Genomic DNA, 22,811 nt, shown 5'->3' on the forward strand with positions numbered 1-22,811 from the left:
ATACAGATTTTTATGCAAACCTGTGCAAATACATTTAACGTACTATAAGAAAAGAATATCTTTGTGTAGATTTCCAGCACAGAGCCTATATCCATTAGTGCCTGGTAAGATAGGAACTCCAATATGAAAAACATTTTTGCCTTTATAGAACATTTAATGCTTCTATCTTTAAAAGGGTAATCACAAAAATTGCAAGATTAGATCAACTAGATTATCTTGAGTATTCATGTATTCATCTGTCCATGCATCTATCTATACTTTCTAGATCTTCAATACTTAAATGGTACTTTAGAAAAAGTTTGTCAAAGAGACTAAATCAGGACTGACAGTGATAAGTGGACTACAAACCCAAGGCTAGGAGTTCATTTCCACTTGTAGTTTTCAGGTAAATGACATCTCTTCCAGTTGATTCCCACAGCCAAGACTAGTTCAGATTTCCCAAAACAGTGAACAGAAAATAGAAGCTTCAGAGAGCTCCAGAGTTTGAGTAACACCCAAGGTAAATTCCCAAGCAGTCAAAAACCCACACAGCTTAGCCACTTGGACGTAAGGGTTTTCAGTGTCTTACCCAGATGAAAAAGCTATGAACACACAGATTCAAGCAAAGCCTGCCTGTAGCACTTGGGACAGAAAGGGTTTGTGATGGCAGGTGTTTCCATGTTGGTGATATATCAGCTACATGGAAGCTGGGGAAGGGCCCCTCCCCTCCATATGGAATGCTGGGCAACATCTGGCCCCAGAGTAGTCGGACATCTTGGAGAAGCAGCTTCTGGCAGAAGCACTAGAATTCCTGAATTCTCAGGTCTCAGGAGACACAGAGGTCCCACGAGGGTCAGGTCATTTCCTTTTGGGGCTTTCAATGCTTAGCTTGAATGAAGAGCCCCAGAACAGAGTCAGTCTTACCTGGCTGTCCCCATTAGCGGGAGCCGAACCCAGCCTGTCAGGCCGACCGGGTTGCCGGGCGGTGGGAGCTAGAGCCGCAGTTCCAGAGCTGGCACGCAAGACGGTCTGTACGAACAAGTCGCCACTAAACCACCGCTTGAGTCCAGGGTCCAGAGCTCTTTTTCTGCTCTGGAGTCCAGAAGCGTTTCTTTAAAAGCCAGAAAACCCCAAAAATGTGGGCCAGCAGATCGACTATGCCACCAGCCACTGCATCTTTTCAGTGCCACAGTTGTTGGCTCTCAGGAAAGCTGCCATGGTAACTCCAGAAATCGGCTCCAACAGCTGTTTTTTAACATCTTTCTACCAAACGCATCTGTACTTAAAACCAGGCACATGGATGAGCTGCTTCTCTCCCACGTGCGCAAGCCTTGGTAGTACTTGCCTGTGAAATTTCTCTAATACCTGGAACTCGCCACCCAGGACACTCTCCTCTAAACAGCCAATGACAACACCCAATTCTACATCCGAGGAGGAAGAGGCGCGGAGGAGCGTCTGCGCCTGCGTGGAGGCGGGGCCTCGGCCCCTTGGGCGGCCGCCACGTGCTGGCAGTTCTGTGAGAGTCTGTTACCCACCGCTGAAATGCAGTTTATAAAATAATCCTGAAAAGGCTCTCTCTATAGGAGTTTTATGTAAGTACTTGAGGATACTTTATGTAGGTATCTGAGAATATTCTCTATAAAACTGATGGCAACAGAAATGTTGAACAAGTGATTGAATTGAAAATAGAATTATCTTGAGGTCGTATTTAATTTGCAATTTGAAAATTCTATGATCCTAGAATATATTTTTGAAAAAACTCTAAAAACTCAATAGTAAAAATAAATAATAATAATCCAATTACATAATAGGCCAAAGGCATGAACAGATATTTAAGCAAAAAGAGATATGGATAGCAGCAATGCACGTGAAACGATGTTCAAAATCATTAGCCACTAGGGAAATGAAAATTAAAACAGTGAGTTTTCCCTACAAAATTACTGAACAAGTGAACTAAAAAAAAATAGTAATAAAACAAAATGCTGGTGAGAATGTGCAGAAACTAGGTACATTAGTGGTGGGAATGTTTATGGTACTCTGGAACATAGCTTGACAGTTTCTTAGCATATGACCCAACAATTGTATTCTTTGGCATTCATCCCAAAGAAATAAAAACTTAGGTTCGTACAACTATCTATGTACAAACCCTTACAGAAGTGTTATTGGTAATAGCAAAATACTGGAAACATCAATAGGCAAATGGACAAACTCTGGTACATCCATATAATAGAAATTTACTCAGTAATAAAAAGGAACGAGCTAGTGATACAAGCAACTCCCTGGATGAACTTCAGGGGCATTATGCTTAGTTAAAAAACAATAACAACAACAACTGTATGTTCCCCACTAATGTAACAGTCTCAAAATGGCAGAACTCTGGAGATGGAGAACAGATTAATGTTGGGGGGATGCATATACAAAGAGGATAGCATGTGGAAGTTCATTTGTGATAATGGAACCATTCTGTGTCTTAATTGTGGGAATTTTTTTTAATCCTATGACTTTCGTAAATATTTACCATAAAAGCAGTCAAAAGTTTCTACAGTGCTTTTGTGCAATACAATCCCAAAAGTGTTTAGATACACAGTGTTGGTTTAATTAAGCTTAAGTACCAATTTTGAATACTTATTAAAAGCTAATAGTATTGATTTTATTAGCATGCAACAATTTTATGCAAATGTGGATTATTTTATGGTAATAACAAGAACAGGGATACATTCATGGCAGTGACTCAGGGGATTCTTCGTATTGTTCCTTTTCTCTCCTTTCCTGTTAGTCTGTACTTTTTGCTCATTATCTCCCACTTTTCCAGAATTAGGGGTTTTATGTGTAAAACTTGGGGGCTGCAAAGCACCATTGAGGCAATCTCTTGCTCAGATCACTATTCTTGTTTGGAAGGACTTAGTGACTTTTCCTCTGCCTTATCTGAATTATCAGTGACACCATTTTATTTTCCTGGAAGTTCTTCCTGTCAGTTTCCCTCAGATCGAGGCATCAAACTGGGTAGTTCTATGATGACTGTTTGTTCTTTGGGCCCTATAGAAGAAGCACTTCTGGAAGACCTGAGCCTCAGTACTTCCTGGGGATGGATGGCAAATGGTAGCCTACCAACTGTGGGTATTTGTATAGGTGTCTTTCTGGTACTAGCCCCTGCCTGCTGCTTAAGCATGACGCTTAACTCTTTTAATTTATAACTGAGGAAATGAAAGAAAGTGAAGAAAGGCAGGATGTCAAAAAGCAGGTTAGCGATAAAAGAAGGCTTTGGTACAGGCTAACGCACGTGCAAATGCAGCTGTCAAAATCTCAAAAAAAAATTTAACTTCTGCATATATAAAATTCCTCATATATAGAATCGTTATAATAATAGCATCTATCTTATCAGTTGTTGTATTAATTGAGAAAATTGTTTTAAACCTCTTAGACCATTGCCTGTCATATGTGAGCGCCGCAATACACGTTCATTCTGTTTCTTTTGAGTTTCTACCCTATTTCTTAGCCCCCAGGGCAGTTTGAAGAGAACTAGCTTGACTGACTGCTAGGAATGAACAGGGTTAATTAACTTTTCCCAAGAAATGTGTTCCTGAAAAGAATCTGTATTGATTAAACCTTTCAAAATGGGGTCACTTTTAAATAGACTAAGGAAGTTTGTTTTGTGCCAAGTAAATGATCGCGCCCTCATGTCTCTGTCTTGAAGTTCTTCTAGTAGACCCCCATACTTGACTTTTCACTACCCTCTCTTCTGAGGGTTAGCACGACCTGGCTGTCCCCGCACCTGAGGAAGGAGGGGATTTACTACCTCCTGCAAATGGCTGAGTGAGGAAGTGAAATTGGCTTCGGGTGCTCATGAGTTGTCGGAATTCTTGAAAGCCCAGGACAGTCCAATCCTCCTGGTGAAGAATCTTCTCAAAGATTATGGACCAATAACTCCATTTCCAAAGACAGTTCAATGGGGATGGCTTAAACGAATCAGGTTGCCCTTAAAAGGCTCCCCTTCCCCACCCCCACCCCCCAACCGCCCCCCCCAACCGCCCCCCCTTCAACATCTCAGGAACACAGCACCTGAGAACTCCTTGGGGACTAAGGACACATTGTTGCCCTCTTTGTATCCCCTTGGTACACAGCAGCCTCCACACAGGTTTATTAAATGAATGAATTCCATAAGGTAGCTGAACACATCAATACCTTTATTCCCCAGTTGCCTCTTTTTATAGGCCGGGAGTGAGGAGGTGTAAGGCACACTAATTTTAGCAAGCTGACTGAAAGCTCCCTGAGGGCTGGGACAAGGCTGGTTGTGTGCATTGTCACTTTCTTAGAGCTGGACAGGGTACCTACCATACCGTGGGCACACAATAAGTATTTGTTCTATGAATGCATACAGACAGCCCCTGGTCCTGTCCTCAGAGGTCACAGTCAGCCTAGAAGAGCTTAGAGAAAAGTTCACCAGGAGGACTGGACTGTCCTGGGCTTTCAAGAATTCCGACAACCCAGGAGCACCCGAAGCCAATTTCACTTCCTCACTCAGCCATTTGCAGGAGGTAGTAAATCCCCTCCTTCCTCGGGTGGGGGGACAGCCAGGTCGTGCTTACGCCCCCTGCAGGGACCCCAAGTCACAGAGGAAGGTAACCCGGGGCGGGGGGGGGGGGGGGGAGCCCGCCAGCACGTGCAGCCTCCCAGGACAGGAGGAGGCTGGGCTAACGCAGTCCTTAGTCAGCAGCTGGGCTCGCTTTTGAAACAAAAGCCAATGTCCTCCCTCGGAGTCCGCGGCCGGTCAGCTCCTAGGGGGAAGAAAGCCATGCTGCCCAGCCGGTTAGTGGCCCAACTTACTTTTCCAGAGCCTGGGACAAAGGGCCAGCAGTTGTACGGGTGTGGGTGGGACGCCGCGGGTAGGGACGGGGGCCCCGGATCGCCCTGACCCGACCGTCCCGGCCGCCTGGGAGAAGGGTCGGGGGCGCCCGTGCTCCGTGCATGTTCGTCCGGGGCAGTCCGCCTCCCAGCCCCGGCCCTCCCCACCCCCCGGGTCTGCGTAAAGCTGAGGCACCTTTGCCACCCGCGCCCTAGCGCACAGACACACCAGGCCCCGGTTTCATGAATGAAATCCAATCGTGTGGATATAAATAGCCGCGAAGGCTGCTAACGTCACAGTGCGAGCGGCGGCCGCCACGGCGGCGGAGCTCGGGGCCGGGCGCTCGGTTCCGCCCGGCTGGCCCGCCTGGGAGCGGGGTGGGGGCAAGAGGAGAAGGGGAGGGCTGGGGTGGGAAAGGGCGAGCCCCTCTCCCCCGGACGGGGACGAGCGGCCGCGGCGCTGGGCGAGCCCGAAAGGCGAAGCAGTGCCATGCTGCCTTTGTGCAAAGTTGGGCGGCGGGCGGCACGCGGCGAACAGGGGTCCCGCACACCCGCGACCGCGCGCAGTCGTGGCTGCTGCTGAGTGGCGGGGACCCCCCCGCTCCCCCCAACCCTTGAAGGCGGAGAGAGCTCGCGTCTCGCTCGGCTTCAGGGTAGGTTCTGTGTCGTGAGTGCGCTATGGTATGAAACTTATTCTTCGAGCAGCCGCCGCGGAGCCCCCACCGCCCGGGCCCCCAGCGGGTGGCGGGGGGGGCGCCGCGCCACGCGGCCAGCAGCGTCCCGACAGAGAGTTGTGGGACCGAGCTGCTGTGGGAGCCGCCCTCGCCTCTCGGCGAGGCCGGGAACCCTCACATCAGAGGCAAGCAGAAGAGATTTCCAGGAGCGCCCGGACAGCCGCGCCCCTTCTTGGAGCTGAGAAAATGTACAACAGGCACCCTTAGCAGGCTGGCTTCGCCAGGGAGGGGGTGGTGCCGCGTCGACAGGAGGGCTCTTTTCCTTCGAAGAACAGTCGTGGGGAGTCGGAGGACCCGAAAAGGTGGATCGCTCGTCCGTTTAGCGCTTGCACCCCCTTGAGAGTTGACTGGTCAGCCCAGTTTGGCGCTCCCCACCCCCAACCCCGTGTCTATGGAGTCTGTTGTGAGTTGCTGTGACAACAGTGGGAGCTGCCATGAGGGGCTTGCAAAGCACCTTACCTTGTCTCTGTGTGCTCAGCTTTCGGGGAGAACAATGGGGTGAGGGGTGGAGAGGGGAGATGTTGCAGACAAGGGAATCCAATCCCCTCTCCAAAAAAAAAAAAAAAAAGAAGAAGAAGAAGTGGAAGGAAGGCACAACTATGTAAAAATATATCATTAGATCCTACTTTTAGCTGCGCCTTCTCTATCCTCAGCAGTATCAAACATCTCAACTGAGGAGCAATGTCAATATTTAGACTTGGACAAGCCAGAAAGAAGGGAGCGCCAAGCTCAGGGTTTTGACTTGGCTTTGCTCGTCAGCACACAAGCTGTGCCTTTCGAGCTGACTGTACACATTTGCTGGGGAGGGGGGGAATGCATGAAGGTTGATACATATACAAAGGCACCCAGACCTAGGAAACGCCAGGAAGTTAAGACCTGAAGAGTCGCCTTAACTTTGAACTCCCCCCGCCCCAACCTGTGCTGTTCATGCAGTTCTGCTGGACCCCAGCCAGAGGCTCAACTTGAGGTTTCTCTAGTTTGGGGCTCCTCCCTCCTCAACCAGGGCTGGGCTGCATATTCTACACTGTCCTGTGTATCCTCTCTAAACTGAAGAAAATATTGTTATCAGTAATTTTCATCTTTGTATAAAGTCCTCTCACTATCAGCAGATATAAATAGCTAATAGGCTGTGTTTGTGTAACCTCGGGCAAGCTCTAGGCTTTTCTAAACATACATTGATAAGTTTGTTTACAAACACTCTTTAGAAATTTGGAATTACATTTCCTTTCCAGTAACTTTGTAGATGCCTAGGAGTCACTGGTTGCTAGAAAATAAACACAAGTTCTTTTCAGTATAAATAATGTCTGCCTACTGCTCTGCAGGTGGGGTAGGCAGTAAATTATTATATTAGGTTGCCTCTGAGATTCCTGGATCATATTTAGACATACTAATGGGAAAGGGGTTTAACCAGTTCCTCTCAGTGTGGAAGATTTTGAAAAATCATTGGGAAGCAATAAAATCATGGGCAGCCTTCTTCTAAACTTACCCATTGGTTGTTATTTTCCCAAATTTTGAAGGTAGTGTAAATTTAAGTACTTAGGGCTGTGTGCGATCACAGAGGTCAAAATAGAAACACAGGTAATTTGATGCCATTGGCCCAGTATCACAACTTATAAACTATACAAATATAATTTAATAGGAAAAAGTAGAATCATTTCATCTTTTACTTATGATGATATTGCCCCAAAATATTATTTTGGAGGAATAATGTGTCCACTTCTATGACTTCTGTATGGTAAAATGCCTGGAAGGTTTTCCTTGTTCCTGTCCGTGGGTTTGGGCCAAGTGCTTTTTTTGTATCATCCCCAAATGCTCAGAAATATATTTTCACAAATGCTACAAAATGTTAACCTAACTATTTCAGGATATTTGACCCAAAGAAATGCCACTAGAGTAAAGCAGATTCTGCCCTGTGGGGGTGGAGGGGAGAAAACTGTGTGTTGAAAATTGTGGTGGCTCCCCATGTGTTCCTGGTCAGCAGTAGGACTTACAAGTGTTTCTCTCTTTTATGTAGGTAAGTCCAGCTGTGAGCAGGGTGTTCTGTTCTTCACTTCCAGAAAGCCAGGTCAGTGTCTCAGTGCAAACCCATGACCGTAGATTGATGACATGTTGTGTCTAATTCTGAGCATGGATTTCAGAACAAGTTTCTGAGTCATTTGTCTTAAAACAATTTGTCTTTACCATTTTTTCATAGACTCAGTTATGAAGATCACAAGTTCAGTGATTAATAAAATTATTCTCTTTACTCTACGAGTAAATGGTACTAAAATGAACCTTGAATTGGTTTGTACTTTACAACTTTTGTGGAGGGGTGGGGGTCAAAGGGACGTCAGAATCACTGAGGATGCTGGGGATCTGGGTGCTTGATAATTAAGGTTTTACTTCTAGTCTTAGCACTCTAGAGCTGGAAGAAACTTGATATAATAATAGCTCATATTTTTTTAGCATAAACCAAAGTTTGGATAATGTGTTGCATTCTTTACATTTATGTTCTCATTCTGCATCTTAAAAAAAAAAAAAAAACCCTCTGAGGTGAAACTATTCTCTTGATCCCCAAAAGACAGGTGAACAATTGGAAGTTCAGAGAAGTTAGATAATATATTCCATTCCTACTTCTAGGAAATGGAAGAACTAGGATTTTTAAAAATTCTGTCTTACACTAAAACCTAGACTTTCTAGTTGAAAAATTCTTCTCTAGTAGGGAAATTGGGGCCAAGAAAGGTTAAGTGAGTTGCCTAAGATAACTTGGTAATTACAGTTCATATAATAACATGAAACAGCCCAACTGTTGCAAAAGATAAACACCCTTCTCTTAAATAAAATGGTGTAATAGTAAGTATTCATGTGTACTTTCTGGCATAGCACTAAGATTAAAAAAGTTTTTATCAGGAGATCTCTGATCTTAAGGATCTTACAAACAGATTTAAAAGGCAAGATATTAAACATTCATGTATGAAAAATTAGAGGATAAATCAAGATCATACGTGTCAAAACGCTGAATTGGGAGGTCAGTGGTACATTTACGAGTTCAGCATTTTCCACTCTGTGGAATTACTTTGCAATTCCATGTATGCGTGGAAGAAATTTCAAGCACATATTTTGTCTGGATAGATGATAAATGAGTGAGAGTTTAGGAAAAGATAGAAGGTAGAATTTCAACCCAACAGGGAGAGATTATGCCGTCATCCAGAACTGCTAAATTACAGTATCTCAAACTCAAAGGTGTTATTGCTTCAAAAGCATTGTAACAAAATTGTGAGCTGTTTGAATCTGCACAGCATCTTTGAGAAAGCATTACTATTTAGCATGATACTTTAAAGTACTCAATTCCTTTTGGAACCTTAATTTGCCTAAAATGTGACATACAGATAAATTTGGATGCATCATAGATAAATCCCAACCAAAATTCTGAAAATGGCCAGTAAAGATTAAGCAGGACATTTTCAGTTTTTACCAGGATTGACAGCCTTCTCTTCCCAACTTGCCTGCTTTTTGTAGAATAATTTCTAACAGTTGTCAGTCCTTCTTAGGCAGTATTATATAAAGGAGTAAACAAATAATGAAATGGGGAACAAATTAGTAAAGAAAACCTTAATATGTCATCTTTTAAAAAATGTACTGATATCCCAACTCAAGCTAATAGCCCTAAAAGCTTAATTAGCTAAGAGATACTTTTAAGTATTTAAGGGGTTGTTATAAGCTGTCCTATAATAGCGTTGTCCTGTACAAGTTGTTCTACAGTGTATCATTACAGAATAGATCATAAGAACACTGAGAAGATCCCATTGCAAGTTAAGACCTCACCATCAACTGATACTTAGTTAAGTGTGGCAGTGCTGTGTCATAAAAATACCAGTATAGCAACTGTAAACCTGTAGTTATTTAAAAAGTAAAATTAGGGGCACCTGCCTGGCCCAGTCAGTAGAGCATGTGACTCTTGACCTTGGGGGCCTGAGTTCGAGCCCTGTGTTGGGCACAGAATTTAGAAAATAAAAAAACCTAAAAATAAATAAAGAGTAAAATTATATTCTGAGTCAGATGTTAGCAAGACCTTATAATTAGCATGTTATCCCTAATAATAATTTAAATAGCAATCATTCATTTGCTTTATTGAACTTCAGAAGCCTTTGGTTCATATGCTTGACCTATCTTGAAACATGGATGGAAACACTTGAAATTTTATTGTTCTTCACTTGGGAAATTTGCCTGTAGAAAACAGAGGAATTTAAAAAAAAACTTTTCGATTGGTCTTCTTTTAGAAAACAGGCACTTCAGTCTCATTGTTTGAAGGCCTCACTCTTGCGTCATGTAATAGGGTTCAAAGAGTACAGGTGATCTGAATTTGGTTTTTGCGTTCATCTTCTTTTCTGCACTCAGGCTTCCCACCAGCCTCACAACACCAAAACAAAACTTGGAGAAGGAATGAAACTTAAGTCACGAAAAGTGGCCTATGTTGTGTAGAAAGGGGCAGGAGGTGCGAGAGTCGGGGAGTGGGGAGGGAAGCTTTGCTGGGAAGACCAAGAGGCAGTCACTCAAATGGGTGGGATGTGTATGGACGGGTTAGTTATATATCAGCCTCCAAATTATTTTTTTTTCAAAAGTCACCACCTCCTCTTCCTGAAATCCTGTGTTCCTTGTGCACATAGGGCAGAAACTGGGAAATAGGCAAATAAAAGAAACTGACATGAACTGTGGGTATGACAGTCACTCTTTCCAGATGGCCCAAGACACTTCTGTCTCCAAATACTCCCTCCAGCTGTCCCATCTAGTACATTAGCATTGTCTCTGGCAAGGTTCTCTCCACTAAGGGATGAATTCGGAAGTTTTACAAAGAAAGAAGGGGATGCCAGTAGGTACAGAAGAAGCAATTCCATTTCTCCACTCTGCACCTGTGTTTATTTATTGCATAGACACAGGTTAATGCCAAGTTCCCCATACTAATGAGGTTACCATTCTCAGGCTCCATCCCTCTGTGAGGAAAGTTCCTTTGAATTGTTACTCAACCATAGTCCAAACCCCTAATGAGCACTAGAATAATAATAACCAGTGATTATTATGCACCTGTTAGATGCCAGACATTTTACTGCATTTCATCTAAAATTACCAAATTCCAATTTTACAGAAGCAAAAAAATGGAACTCAGATATGTTAAGTTCAAAGAGCTAACAGAAGGTAGAGCTTAGATTTGCACCCAGGTCTGCCTAAGAACTTGAACATGTGTTTGCTTTAAATCAACTCCTGGAGGGCAGGGGAGAGAAACACTTTAAACCATTTCATCCCAGGTTATTTTTGCAGATGGTAGACACAGGAGTTAAATAATTATTCTTACGGGGTTTTTTGTTTTGTTAGTTTTGTTTTTGATCTAACTTGAACCACATAGCAGGCCTGTCTGGACAAATTTGTTAACTCTCCAGGTCATTTATAATATATTCTGACTGAAGTCAAATCTTAAGCAGTTGAGTCATGGAGGGTGGACTCATGCATCCAGAAAAGTCCTCAGAGATACTTAAGACAACCTCATGTAAGTGAAAAAAACCTGCCACCCAGAGAAATGATCTAGCTTACCTACTCTCGTGGTTAGTAACAGATGCAGCGGGACGTGAACCCTGGTTCCCAAGTCCCAGCCCAGGACTCGCTTCTAGTACATAACACTGCCTGAAAAGTGCCAAGTCTTCCAAACCCTCCCATGAAGCCAAAATGACAACTATCAAGTATGAAATTCATTGGGAACCTAAGATAGATCTGGGAATGGGCGATAAGAGGACTCCAGCTGTGTAAAGATACAGTGGGCACTAAGAGAAACCTCACTTCTCCGCCTTGACGCCAATGCAGAGCAGTCCTCCCGCTGACTCAAAGCATAGCAGCCCCACTCCCAATTCTTCTGCCTTGTCTTTGTGGAACCATTTGGTTCAATCAAGTATGGAGCTTTTCAATTCTGTCTATGCACCTCTGGCTTTTTACTAACTATGTGACATGTAAGTATTTCTTTGGACCTCATTTTTCTCATCTGTAGAGTGGGGACAGTATCAACGTCTCAGAGAATTCTGCAGATGTTATGAAATCACACACGTAAAGCACATAGTTGGTGCTCAGTAAGAGATAGTTCTCTTCTCTTCTTTGCCTTCCTAGAGTATTTTAAGGGAAAATGTTACCATTTTTCCCCTAAATGAATAGAGTTGTTTGAATTCTGACATTGCAAGGGGTTGTTACAGTAACCTTTTTTCTTGGGTGAAAACGTGCCCAGTGGTCTCCGGAGGTCCCAGTGGCCCAGTCACGATTACATCGGTTTTCCTTGCACTGTAGGCTTGCCATGGCGTTCTTCGTTCTTGAATTATTTTATTGCTTCAGTATCTGCTGCGAAGTAATACCAAGCTCCTCTTGGAGATTTGTGGCTCCCATTTCCTTGCAGACACTGTTGAGGCATCAAACATGTTTTCCACATAGACCCTTGCATCCCAGAGCAACTACTATATTTTCAGCCAAGTAACTAAGAAATGCTTCCAGAGAATATTACTGCCGGTAGAACATTCATGCTTTCAATTTCAAAATACGTGAGACTTGCCTACCATCATTTCAGTTAACTCAAGCATGAAGAGCTGCTGTCTGTGCTCTGGCCCTGTCTTTTCCTCCTGTGTCGCTGACTAATCTATCGATAGGAAAAACATAAGCACAGCAATTTCCCCTTCCACCCTCAGTGCTTCATAACTACCCTGGCCTAAATTACATCTCCGGGAAGTGTTTCATCACACTCCTCTCCCCAGCTGCCACACTGTGTCATGTGGCACTTGCTGTCCCGCTTCGGATTTTTGGAACCAAGTCTTTGGCAGCACATCCTATTTGTCACGTACATGGAGGAAAGCCACTGTGGTGATTTTTTTCTTATTGTACTTTCTCCCCCCTTTTAAATTAATAATCCGAGGGGCCCAGGATCGCCTTTATTTTCCTAGTGGCACAGTCTCCCTTTCAGTGTTTGACAAAGGTAAATTGCAAGATGTGTGTCCTTTTCTTCAGCTTTAGGAAGTGGCTGAACCGGTTGCTAGCCGCTTCCAGATTACCAATTGCTAGATTGAGATGACTAGTCTCAAATTGGTTATATAAATTTTAGTTCAGGGGCGCCTGGGTGGCTCAGTCATTAAGCGTCTGCCTTCAGCTCAGGTCATGATCCCAGGGTTTTGGGATCGAGCCCCTCATCAGGCTCCCTGCTCCACGGAAGCCTGCTTCTCCCTCTCCCACTCCCCCTGCTTGTGTTCCCTCTCTCCTCTCTCTCTGTTAAATAAATAAAATCTTTAAAAAAATTTTTTTAGTACATACCAAGGAGTCTGTTTGTAAAGCAGTGCTTCTCAGACTTTAATGTACATACAGATCCCCTGGGCATCTTGATACAGTGCGGATTCTGATTCAGGAGTTCTGGGGTGGGACCTGAGATGATGCCTTTTGCCCAAGCTCCCCATTGATGCCAAAACGCCTGGTCTAAGGAGCCAGTTTTGAGTAGTGAAGGTCTGAAGTCGAGGTGCTACTGTAGCTTATGCTGAAACTCACGCCTTCCAGGCTGTAAGACTCCCACCTTATTTTGTTTGCTTGTTTCTTAAATCATAATAGACAGCCGTGGAATCCTAAACATGGAAGGGATGTACATACACAGCAGTGTGCTAGTAAATCAACCAGCTCTCTGAGAAAAAAAAGAATGCATTTATGTGCATACATATGTTGATTATAAATTTTACTGACGTAAAGAATGTATGTAGCATACACTTTGCAAATAATAAAAAAATAGACAATACTCTTTATTGTAAATTCCATAAAGCTAGTTGGGTTTTATGGAATGCTGGTTGTTTTTTGCTGAACCTTTTTATCCACAACCTACCTGTGGTACAATTGATGAAGGGGTGTAATTCCCATATAAATGTTGGCTGATATTTTCCATTATGTTAATGAGCAAGATAAAAGTGCAACAACAAAGACATGTCAGAACTGTACTCATTTATCAAAGATACGAGTAACTTCTCTGCTGAACCAGATAATAGCTTTTAAATAGTGTAAAGATATTTCCTTAAATGTATTGTTCACAATGTAACAGCTCCACATGTAACACACTTTTAAGTTTAATCTGCATTGTTAGGATTTTTTAATCATTTTCTTAAGACAAGCAACAAAACAACAAAGCAAGCCCTGAATTGTAGTGGTTGCCAATTTCTGTGGTATAAAGACTCCCACCACGGCCAATTTCAAGCTACTGTTGTGACTGAGTGTGGAGTTGGGAGAGATGGCCCAGTAGCCCACTGCGATCTAGTATTTCCACCATACAGATAAAATTGGCATAAATAACCCCAAAATGTAGGTAATAGTAAAATATAATAAAATAATTAGAAAATGATGAGTTTTGAGAATTTAGTACCTTTGTTTTTAGTATGATTTCTTTAATCAAAACTTGGTATAATTTAATTTTTAATACTGACCCTAATTTATTTATGTTTATTTATTTGTTTCTTGAAGTAGAGTGACACCCAATGTTACATTAATTTCAGATTTACAACATAGTGACTTGACAACTCTGTACATTATGCTTTAACAGGTTTGTAAAAATCCTGAAAATTTAACAACCAGTTCTCATGCGCAGGTGGGGGCTGGCTCCAGCACACTACTGGATGTAGATCATCCCGTCAAGTGATTCTCAGCCTTTGCTTTCCATTGGAATACCCCAGGAAACCCATAACCTACAGTCAGTAGATTTTTGTTAGGGCCTAGGAATCTGAATTTAAAACATTTTTATCGACATGCATCTTATTTAAAGAAAAATGCAAAAATCAGAAGAATATAACTTAAAAGAATTTTCCTACCACACAACCAGTACCAACATGGAGAAACAGAAGATCGCCAGCACCCAGAAGCTCTTTTTAAATCCTTATCCAGTCACTACCCAGCCAAGGTAACCACTACCTTGGCTTCCAATACCATGGACTCACTGTGCCTGCTTTTGAACGTTTACATAAACAAAATCTCTTTAATGTCTGGTTTCTTCCCCTCAATGTTGTGTTTGGGAGGCTTATTCATAATGTATGTAGCAGGAGTTCATCCATTTTACTATAGTGCCGTGTAGTATCCCATTATGACTGGAGCTCAGTTTATTATTTATTTATCCATTCTACTGATGGTGGGTTGTTTCCAGCTGTTTGCTATTATGAATAGTACTGTCAAGAATATTCTTTAGGCGCCTGGCTGGCTCAGTTGGAAGAGTCTGCAACTCTTGATCTCGGGGTCATGGGTTCGAGCCCCACATTGGGTGTAGAGATTACTAAAAAATAATAAATAAACCTTAGGGAAAAAAGAATATTCTTGTACAGGCAGCAGTACTTAAAGTAAAACTAAACAGATTCCCCCAGTGATCCTAATAAGCAGCTGATCTCTTGACTGCCTTCTCTACAACTCCCCCCTCCTCCCTTATTTCTCGTATAATATGACCAAGGCTATTGATTCTTTTGTGTGAATGTAATTTTAGTACCATAAGCCATGAAGCTGTGTGTTCCCATTCATTACAGTATGTTCTCCGGGCTCTTTTCAATTTATGTTCACCAACTGCCCCTTTCATCAAGACACCGGCTCTTGTGCACTCTAAATAGGGATGAGATTTGGCCTCACATCAATAGCATGGAGGAATAATAGATAAAGTGGAGATGCGGCCAAGGCTAAATTTGGCAGCTGATCATTAAGGCTCCTGGAAAGAGGCTTCAATGAAGGGGAATTGTTTCCCTTTGTGTATATCAAACAAAAATCAACAGTGAACCCTGAGATATTTCAGATTCTAATATTTTTAAAAATTCATTTATTTGAAATAGACTAGCAACTCTCCTCTGAAAGAACTGAAATCTCTCAAAGTCTGATGACTCCATCTGGAAAGATTAGAGAAGGAGGTTTTCCCTTTGGCTTCTTCCTATACCTGGTGTTCAGCGGGTGTATTCTTGCTACATTGTTCTAGGATGAGTGGCTGTGTGTGGGGGAGGGGGATCTATTGAGATGTTAGTTTCTTTGATTTAAGTCAAGAGAGCTGAATGACTGGGAGCTCCAGGATGATATTGTTGATGAGTGGGCGGCTGCTCAGCATTAAAAGAAAGGTTCCTGGAACAGCAGGCCCTGAAAGGCACTGCACCTAAAGCTCCCAAGGTATGCAGAGAGGAGGCAAAGAGTACACATGAACTCCACATAAGGAAGGAAGAATGTATGCTCACACACATAAATATTCTAGTCCCTGATTGTCCTACCTCCCGATCCTCACTTTTCTGTAAATTTTTTGTTATAAAATTTCTTTGTTACTATAGAAAAGATAGAATATATAGATAGGAAAAAAGAAAAAAATTAAATCAGCTTATAATCCCAATTGGCATTAATATTTGAATGTTTATCCCAAATGTTGCTGTGTGTATTTAGGTACATAATTTTTAAGGAATGGTGTTATTCTGTAAATTCTTCTGTCATCTTTTTTCATTTAAATGTTTATCATGAACATATATGACAAAAAAATGTACTCCTCTAACACATTTTGTTGGCAGTATACTCCCCTATTATGTGGGAGACATTTATTGTTGGGAGTTTTTTTTAACCAACCCCCCCCTCCACCCCCGCATGGCTGGATTTCTAAAATTGTTTCCAATATTTTGTTTCCACAAATAGTGGTGTGATAACTTTCCTTTAATGGAATCTTTTTGTGTACCCTAATTATTTATCTAGGAATAAAGTCTTATAACTGGATGGAAGTTATGGACATTTTAAAGTTTTTTGAGTGCCAAGTGCACTCCAGAATTAAGGTATTATTTTTCTACTCCCACAAACAGTGCCTCATTCCGCTTTTAAAAAATGTACAATCTTTCACGTAATAACCCCTACCTAGAGTTAGAGGGTGTAGGAACATGTCCTGAAATTATTAGCTGGAATCTATGCATTGATGTCAGCCAAAACCTCTAATAAAATATGAGATTTTAAAGAGTCTGTTTTTTGTCCATCAACACTTTTGTATTTATGATCCAATTTTACTAAGAAATCCTTGGTGAGGGGGGGGGACAGTTTTCTTCATTTGTCTGAATCAGAGCATAACCTAATCCTAGTGGGGATATTATAGTCTCCTAAATGATTAAATGCAATTGCTTCATTGTCATCATATGTGAAGGCTTCACGGCAAGTGGTCTATCTGGTACTCCAGAAGCTGACCCAGTGACATCTTTAGAGAATGCTTTCAATGAACAAGTTACTACAGAGCACTACAGAGACTTTTCTTCATGAGGATGGATTTTTAAGCATATCTAGTCTACAGACCTTATATTAGCTTTCTCCAATGAGCACTTAGAACTTTGACATCTCTCTGAAGACTTAACCAGTATTTTTTTTTAAAGATTTTATTTATTTATTTGAGAGAGAGAATGAGAGATAGAAAGCACGAGAGGGAAGAGGGTCAGAAGACTTAACCAGTATTTTAATTATTAATTCTTGACAAAGCTTCCTGATCCAGCCCTTAGCTGAGGTTCATACCTAGGTCCTCCAAAATCAATGCATGGTGTCTTCTATTGTTTCAATTTTTTTAACTTTAAAAAAATATATTTAAGTTTAACAAAGAGAAATGTATACAGATCCCAAGTATACAGTTTGATGAGTTTGTGAAAACTGAACATACCTATGTAACCAGCACCTAGATCAAGAAGTCGGTATCACCAAGTACCCCACTTCTGGTCACCACCCCACTACACCCTCTGTGTGTTTGAAATGCTCCAAATTTTATGTCCTGGGTAAGCCATTCATTTACAGAATTTTATTTTTCACTGAACCCTTAGCTTTATAAGAACTGGCTGCAATGAGTTTAATCAAGCTATCTCCCTTGTAACTAAAAATATGTAGAATCTGCCTTTCCAAGTAAAGATTGTAACATTAAATTCGTGTGCTGAATGTGCATCAATATTTATATGTTTGTGATTTGCAGGTATGCAAATACATACACCACATGCATACAAACAAACTGGGAACTTCTTTCTTCTTTTAATGAGTGTAAAACTGAATTATACTATATTGATCCAAGCTTAAAATACCTTAACTACAATTGATTGTCACAGAATATTTATATGATACGCTTTCAAACAATTTCTTAAAATTACTCATTTCAGTTACTGTAAATATTCCCTCTGAACACTCAAAATTTAAAAGCCAAGAATTTTTCATCTTCTATTTGAAATATATATGTGTCTTGGGTGTCCACAGCTGTCTCTCTATATGGTTCGATTTCTTTGTCTGATATTCAGCTAGATGATCTTTTAGATTCCTATGGGGTTTTTTTCAGTTGAGAGCCTGAGTCAGAAAAAAACAAGTTAAACAGCCTCACAAAACTTTATAAATATATGATTCTGAAGAATAATTTATACGTCCTCAAAAATCATTTATTAGTATTGGCTTCTGTCTGTACTCTTATTAGAATTAACAATCAAGGGTTATACTTATGTACTCATTAGTTTTTTTAAAAAGCGAAAATAGCTCCCCCATTATAGAATACACTTAGAGGATATTATTCATCCATAAAAAGTAATGAAGTGCAAATACATGCTGCAACATGGATGAAATTGAAAGCATTGTGCTCAGTAGAAGAAGACAGACACAAAAGGCTGCAAAGGTGTATGATTTAATTTATAAAAACTGTCCAGAATAGGCAAATTCATAGAGACAGGAAGTGAATTAGCGGTTCCAGGTGGGGAGGGGAGAACAGAATAGCTGCTAATGGGCAGAGTGTTTCTTTCTGGGATGATGAGAATGTTCTAGAATTAAATAGAAGACATGGGTGTATAGCTTTGTGAGCGTGGCAAAAACCCTGGAATTGTATATTTTAAAAAGGTGAATTTTATGACAGGTGACTTTTATCTCAATTTTTTTTAAAAGGTAATAGATTTTCATCGTAGAAAATTTGGAAACTAAAGGAAAGTAGACAAATGACAAGTTATAGCCCAGTTACCCAACAACAGTCACTATTATCTGTTGAGTGTACTTCCTTCCAGTTTACTTTCCATATATTGCTGTTGCGGGAAGAACAGCTTCCCTTTCAATGATGGAGACACAATTATTAAATGTTAAGTATTTACATAGTACTACCCACCCAATCCGCCCCTACCCCTGAAAAGAAAAAAGGGTGGGTCCAAGGAAGATCCGTTTAAATGGCGGAGGGGAATAATGATGGAGATACAAATGAGAGAAGCAGAGAGCAATGGCCAGCCCTGTCAGAGGTGGAGAGGCATCTGAGGTGAAAGTAGCTGGAGTCCTGAGAGGTAGAAGGACAGATCTGACCAGTTTCCAGGAGAGGTGGGACTCCTCAGGGACACATCCCACAGAAACTTACTAGGAGTTTTGCTGCATGATGCCTGAAAGGTCATGTTAACCACACCCCTCTATTCTTAAATACCCATGTTGTTTCCTGGCTTTCTAAAACTCAACATTGGAGTTTCTTTTAGCCGTGTCACTATGCTAAGATGGCACTTAGCGTGAGAGAGCGAGGAGGCCCAATTCTGTTTGAGTTACACATATTTGCTTATTTTATCTAGTTTCCATCACTATTTTTTAGATTGCTATCCTGCACTTGCCCCCTGATAGTGTAGCATTAGCCTTTCTCCATATGATTGCAAACTCAACATAAACATGATTTTAAATAATGACAGTCTTAATAGATAAGACTTGTTGGGTGTTCTCTTGATGACAAGCATAGTGATTAAATACTTTACAAGCGTTATCTAATTTTTAATCTTTACAACAACCCATCCAGGGAGGCAATTATCCCCAGTTTACAGATAAGGAAATAGAAGTTTAGGGAGATTAAGTAATTGGCCCAAGATGAGATAGCAAGACCTTAATTATTCCCTCACTTGTCATAGATTTGTGTGGTTTTCATTTTTTTCTTGTTCTTAATAAAGATGTGATAAACATATTTGGTTTTTTTAAGATTTTATTTATTTATTTATTTATTTATTTATTAGAGAGAGAGTGAGAAGAGGGGAGAGGCAGAGGGAGAAACAGACTCCCCACTGAGCAGGGATTCCCCACAAGGGACTCCATCCCAGTACCCTGGGGTCATGACCTGAGCCCAGGGCAGATGCTTAACCAACTGAGCCACCCAGGCGCCCCTAATATATTTGCTTTTAAAACATTTTCTGTTTATGAAGTTGTTTCTTTAGATGGATATATCAGGAAGTTTTTTTTAAATTGCTGAGTGGTTCAAGTTTTTTTTTTTGTTGCTGTCAATAAAACCTTTCCTTTTAACTTTTTCACTTATTTTTTGTTTTTAGGGAGTTTGGTTGGTACAACCTATGCTTTGGGGGATTTTTGTCCTTATGGTGGGTTAGTCAACTTCTGTAAATGTGCCAAGAACACTTGAAAGTACACTCTCTCATCATAGTTGTTGTTTTTTTTTTTTAATGTGGGATATCTGTTCATTTATCGCTACTTTTTAGGCTATTCAAGCCCTCCATGTGTTGTTTTTCATTTTTGTTTTCTTAATCTAATATTGATTCTGATTCTTTATCTCACACGTGTCACTTATTTTCATTAATTTCTCCTTCTAGAGTTTTTCTTCATTTTTATTGTATGCCTTTTGGTTTGTGAAGGTTCATTATTACTGTTACGCTTTTGCTGTGAATTGCCCTTTTTTTTTTACTGTCTAAGTTATCTTTTAGAGATATTTTTTCTATACCACTTTGGAACGAAAATTAAAATTACAATGAAGGCTAGTTTTACATTTTCATTTGGTTTTGGTTTCCATACTACTTTTAAACTGAGATGCCCCCCTCTCTTTTTTTTTTTTTTTTAGTTTTTAATTTTGAATTATCTCTGGGTGTTTTGTCAAGTATCTTTAAGCAGTTTCATTCCTTAAAGAAATCTGAGTTTTTGCTCCCTGAGTCTTTGATACCTAAAAATAGCTTTATGTTCCCTTTATATAAATAACAATTTGGCCAGATTCAGAAAGTTGTGATTATGCCCTTTTTCTGTGAAGGCTCTCTAGTGATTATGCCCTTTTTCTGTGAAGGCTCTCTATGTGTTTTTCTGTTGTCTTAAAATAGTGTATTGGTGAAGTGTGTGGTCATCCATATTATTATCTCTTTATAGAAAAAAATGTCTTTGGCCATTAGTTTTAGAAGATGTTTTGCTAAGGTATTTGTAGGGTTGTTATACCATTTTTCTGGCATCAATATTTAAACGTTTTACTGAAAAATGTATAGATGTAGAGTCTTCTTTTCTTTTTCTCCTTCTTCTCCACGTCCCATCCTCCTTTTTGTATTGGGAAAATTTTGTTGTATTAAATCACACTTTACTCCTTGAGTTCTTCCAGAAGCCCTATAGTATTCTGGGGATTGCTTATTGACTGTCAGCCTCTTTATTATCTTCCGCGACATCATTTTCACATGGCCTTCCTCCTATACATAGAGCTTCTCGTGTTTTGCCTGTCCCACACTAATCCATTCTACTGCATCTTCAAGGCTATTTCCTGTTGCCACTATGGTTTGTAATTTGGCTGTCTTGTATTTCATTTAAACATGGCCCTTACGTGTCTTCTTGCCTGCTGGTAGCCTCCTCTAGTGTTAGTTTACACACCTGCATTATTTTCTTTTGCATGATCAACTACATGGTTCAGATATTTTTTAAAAAAACTTTTTTTTTTCTGCTGTTCCTTATAGCACAACTACTTCAGTAGAAGACCTTTCCTCTATGTCTTTGGCTAACTAACTGCTTATCCTTTTCTGCATGTCAGGGTCGTTAATAGACCATATGGTGGATGGTCTCTGTTTACTTCACCTATATAGAAAAGGATTCCCGGTGGCAAAGGATTGAAGTATATTCAGTGCTTGGATAACCAGGGCTCTGTTGGAGACCAAGGTAGGGCTCTGGAGTGAACCCGCCCAGTTCCAGAGTGGACAGGCCACGCTATTCAGTATTGTATGAGGCGAGGGAACTGTGGAGGGTTGACTTAAGAAGGGCAGTGAGGGGTGTCACTGCTGAAGATATACCAGTGGTCAGTCTTAGAGGTGGTACCCCTACCCCCATCCCTCTCCCCTTAACAAGATCCATCACTTCTGTTGCAGTGTCGAAATTGAAACCACCTGGGTAAGCAGGAAGAAAAACAAAATAAAATAAGTCTTTCCCATGCTCAGTGCTGTCTACCTGGCTCATCCTCAGCCAGGGGCAATCACTGGGGCTGCTCCTTTCCCAGGACAGCGTGCAGGGTTCCTCATGGCTTTCCAGTGGCTCCACGTCCTGCTCTTCTACCTCAGTCCCAGCTCAAGCTGGCTGTCATTACTCCAGACCATGGGCATCTGTGGTGAAGGGCATCCTGCTTACCGCCCGGCCCAGCTCTTTTCCCTGTGGAAATGGGCAGTCTGCTGGTCTTCCATGACTGGGCCTGGTGGCAGTGAGTGTGGCAGAAATCCTTCCAATTTCGGGTATATGGCTACTTGTTGTCCTTATTCTGGTACTGTCATAGAGTCTGCTATCTGTGGAGAATAAGGTTAATTTCAGTGAGACCATGTAGCAGGGGTCCAATGCATGTATTCTTTCAATGCTGTCTTGCCTTCAAGTCCAACAAATTGACTCTTGTGATGTCTTTTAGCAGAGATTGAATCTCCTCGTTCAAGATTCACTTTCATGTCAATGATACATCCTTCTCCATAGGGAGTGGGTACATGTGCCTCCATTCTCCCCTTCTTTGCCAGCCAATCACTGACTTCACCCAAAGAGTTAGAAATCCCTTGAAAGCGGATATTAAAGACCAAAAGTTGATGGGAATTTTATGAGACCCTTATATGTAAATAGTATTAAGACTCATAAATTGGCTGTAGGCACTAGAACAAAATAAATGATCACATTCCTTTTTTTTTCCTAAATCAGTTTCAGCCCTAAGCTCCTGCCTGCCTCTACTGGGGCTCCTTCTGTCCCCTGCCTTATCGTTTGGTGGAGGGGCCTGTTCCTTCGTCCCTGGTGTTCCCATGGTTACTGATGCTCTTCTTGATGGAGAGCCATGGCTGGTGTGATGCCATCTGTCAAATACCGCTCTCATGATGGGCCACACAGATGTCCCTCAAGGTGTTCTCACTGACTGCGGGCTTAGCCACACACCTTTGCTCTCGAGGCATAGGCTTAGTGATCAGTCACCAGAGATAGCTGAGTGCAAGTTCGCTGCCAGATCCAGGGGGAAGGTTTCCTGAGGAAGGTAGAATGGCTATACTTTTATATCCTCTTGAACAAATATTA

The 22,811-nt window shown here is 41.4% G+C and overlaps 1 protein-coding gene across 8 annotated transcripts in view; it reads left to right on the plus strand.

Moving 5' to 3' along the window:
- Positions 1-22,811, plus strand: part of RHOBTB1 (Rho related BTB domain containing 1) — a 117,965-nt gene that overhangs the window by 49,698 nt on the left and 45,456 nt on the right. For 2 of the 8 annotated variants that reach the window (XM_025850277.2, XM_025850284.2), the window contains exons 1-2: positions 4,665-4,785; positions 7,570-7,620. The gene's annotated coding sequence lies outside the window, so the exon portion shown is untranslated. Of the gene's footprint in view, positions 1-4,664; positions 4,786-5,194; positions 5,475-5,541; positions 5,858-7,569; positions 7,621-22,811 lie in introns of those variants that run through there. The other 6 variants (XM_025850275.2, XM_073886183.1, XM_025850274.2 and 3 more) reach the window with 5 other exon arrangements.

This window comes from Callorhinus ursinus, unplaced genomic scaffold (assembly GCF_003265705.2).
Source record: "Callorhinus ursinus isolate GAN/ISIS: 27379988/994484 unplaced genomic scaffold, GSC_fseal_2.0 scaffold69, whole genome shotgun sequence".
In the NCBI taxonomy this organism is placed as follows: Eukaryota; Metazoa; Chordata; class Mammalia; order Carnivora; family Otariidae; genus Callorhinus; species Callorhinus ursinus.